We start from the raw sequence: 3,473 nt of genomic DNA on the forward strand, positions 1-3,473 counted from the left end.
ATTTAAAGTTTAAAAAAACAAGTCCAAGTCTCTCATGTTACATGAATTTCAAAGGAAAATATTTTTTTTTAAACGATGAGTGTACAGAAGGAAATACTTTAAGTGTCCTGCTTATTTCTATAAGCAGGGTTTTATACTCTCAATGAAACTCCTTTGTCCCTATTGGTATGGGAAACATAAGGTAAAACTGAGAATTTTTTCTCACAGCCAAAAGCCAAAATGAGAAAAATTCATTTTATCGTCAAAAACAAAGATTTCATAAGGTTTTTGTTGTTGCTGTTTCCCATTTTATTGGGCTTCTTGGTCTTATTAACTTTTGGGATTTTGTTGCTCATTCTTACCACAAGATGTCACTATTTTACCAGCCTAATATCTGAATGCTTTTCTGAAATCCTTTAAAACTCTCTCTTCTGCTGATGTTTCAATGACTTACTGAAACACATCCACTAACATTGTCAAATTTTTTCTCATAGGGGAAGTTATAAATTTGCCTTGGAGAGTGGTGGTTCGAGATAGTGGCATAGGAAGGCCCTGAAACTCACTCCTTCCCATGAACACACCCAATCTACAGCTACATATAGAACAATTCTCTCCGAAAAAGACCTGAAAACTAGCTAAACAGCTCCTCCATAGCAAAATATTAAAAGGCCACATTGAGACAGGGAGGAGAGGCAGAGACTTGGTATTGCCAAACACCCCACCCCCGGAGTGGGTACCCATAAGTGGGAGGAATCATACAAATACGGAGTACATCCCTGAGGAGCAAGGGGCTTGAGCCCCACATCAGGCATTCCAACCTTTGGGACCTGCACTGGAGAAACAAGCCCCCCTCTCCAAATATCTGGCTTTGAAACCAGTGGGGCTGACATCTGGGAGATCCAAAGGAAACTGAGACTCTGCCCTTAAAGGGCTTGCACACAAACTCAGTGGCCCTGAGACCCCACACAAAGACAGCCGGTTGAAAAGTGCCTAGACCGTATGTGAGGGATATTCAGTGGCTAAGCCCAAAGCATCTGCCTGAGGGGCAGGGGTCTACTGGAGCTCACTCCAGGCATGGAGTTAATAGTGGATACCATTTTTGCACGCACTCTCCCTGTACCTTGATAGCACTGCTTGCAGGTGCACTCCAGTTTGGAACATTCCTGTGGGCCTGCTGAGAAAATGGTAAATTCCTGGGGCGCCTGGGTGGCAAGGTCAGTTGAGCGCTGGACTCTTGGTTTCGGCTCAAGTCATCATCTTGGGACAGTGGGATCGAGCCCTGAATTGGTCACCATGCTGAGTGTGGAGTCTGTCTGAGATTCTCTCTCCTTCTCCCTCTGTCCCTCATGCTTGTGCGTGCTCTCTCTCTAAAATAAATAATCTTTAAGAAAAGAAATGGTAAATTCCTAGCAACATGCCATCTTCCCAGACTGAGTGATGACAAAATAGAAAATCTGACTAGACCAATCATCAGCAAGGAGATTGAATCTGTAATCAGACACTTACCAACAACCAGGACCAGACAGCTCAATGGCGAGTTCTACTAAACATTTAAAGATTTAGTATCTGTTCTTCTCAAATTTTTTTTCAATATATTTCCCATTTTTATTGGGCATACTCATATACACAATGTATTTTATTTTTTTCAAAATGTCTTTTAAAATGGTTTTTACCATGTATCATTTTATCACCTGGTTTACAATTAAATATGTTGTGAACACTTTCTCTTTTACAAGAGTTAAAATACTTGCAAAGTATGGAGAAAACATAATTTATTAAGCTATCTTGTTGGGGAAAGTTAGAATTTTTTTCCAAGGAGACTTCATTCTTTTTACAATGCACTGAGAAAAAAAGGGGATGTCCTTGTCTTCTATAGCTTTCTACAGATGACAGAAACTTGCCTTTCAACTTAGCTTTTTGACTTGCTTCTCATGCTCATCTAATCACCAACTAAGTAATCCATTTTATTTTTTCCAATCTCCTCTCTCCCATTTGCTTCCTCTTTTCTATCTAGCCTCCTTGGCGCACGTGCACACACACACACACACACACTTCCAGTACTTCAGCATCCTGCCCCTCACCTTTAATATCTGCCCCCTGCCCCCTCATCTGCTCCCTTTAAGGGGCTTCCTTTCCTTTCCTTTTAAAGATGAGGTCTTAATTGATTCTGATCAACTCTACCCCAAGCTTTATACTCAGTTCCACATTAGGAGTAGTCTTTAATAATCTAAAGAAAGAATTCAGTTGTTAAAGGAAAATAATAATAAGAAACCCTTGGTAGAAATACATGTATCAAGAAACATAGAACTTGGTCACAATGTAGATACGGCTTTTTTTTTTTTTTTTTTAAAGAAGTTTTTTGGAGAGGGCAGGGAGAGGAAAGTAGTTGGTACTTGAAGGCAATGTTAGGGACCATTATGAAAATCTATTCACTATTTCAGGGCAACTAACAAATGATCATCTCTCAGTAACAATACTGGAGCTACAGCCTTTACAGGTCCTGAAATGTGCATGACCAATAGTGCATGCAAGTGTTCATCAACAGTAACTTTGCAGAGCTAAGGCAGATGCCAGCTAGCAAAAAAAGCGGTGCCCGAAGACAGTATGTTAATTCTGGAGCCCTGGAAACCAGGAAGTGCTCATCCATCACGTGGCCATCTGAAAAGGCAGAAGAGGGGACAATCCGCTTACCACGACCTGGTAGAAATGTCTGAGGAAAGCAGTGAAGCTGGCCATGCCAGCATTTACACATGGAACATTTCTTGGGCAACCAGGGGTCATGGGACACAGACTCACGGTTCTCTTTGCTCCAGTCATGCTCACCGTTCCAGCCATAGGAGGAGGGAGGGCAGGCACAGAAGGACCAAAGCTTGCCGGTTCCCCCACTCAGACAGTAGGTTTTGTTTAGCTCCTTAGTGTCCTGGATTCCTATGGACAGCACAGACTGGAAAGGCCAGTGACAAACAGCAGGCTCTTCCTGGGGACCTAATGCTGTCATCTCTTAAGGCCATGTCTCCCTGAGAGGGAAGTGCAAATTCACGGGAGCCCAACCCAGCAACTAATTCCAGTTCAACGGCTTTGGAAATGGCCATGATCAAAATCACGCTGGAGGAGAAGCGCTCCATCTTTCTGTGGTCCATGGCTCCTTAGCCGGGGACTCGCCCTTCCTGGGGACTCTCCCTCCTCAACTGTTCTTCTCAAACATTTCCAAGAAAAACTGAAGAGGAGGAAATGCTTCCAAACTCATGTTATGAGGTCAGCATTACCATGGCACCAAAATCAGACAAGGACAGCCCAAGAAAGGAAAACTGCAGACTAACATCCCTGATAAACATTATGAAAAATCCTCAAAAATATTAGCACACTGAATTCAACAATACCTTAAAAAGATCATATAAAACCACAATCAAGTGGGATTCATTCCAGGATGCAAGGATGTATGAACATGTGAAATCAATTGACATGATACACCACATTAACAGAATGAAGGATAA

The 3,473-nt window shown here is 42.2% G+C and overlaps 1 pseudogene; it reads right to left on the reverse strand.

Moving 5' to 3' along the window:
* Positions 1-2,517: 2,517 nt before the first annotated feature.
* On the reverse strand, positions 2,518-3,119 carry LOC114197596 (protein CRIPTO3-like; annotated as a pseudogene).
* Positions 3,120-3,473: the final 354 nt, after the last annotated feature.

Source organism: Eumetopias jubatus, unplaced genomic scaffold, assembly GCF_037043125.1.
Source record: "Eumetopias jubatus isolate StellerSeaLion01/CBP00866 unplaced genomic scaffold, mEumJub1_p1.0 scaffold_11, whole genome shotgun sequence".
NCBI lineage: Eukaryota > Metazoa > Chordata > Mammalia > Carnivora > Otariidae > Eumetopias > Eumetopias jubatus.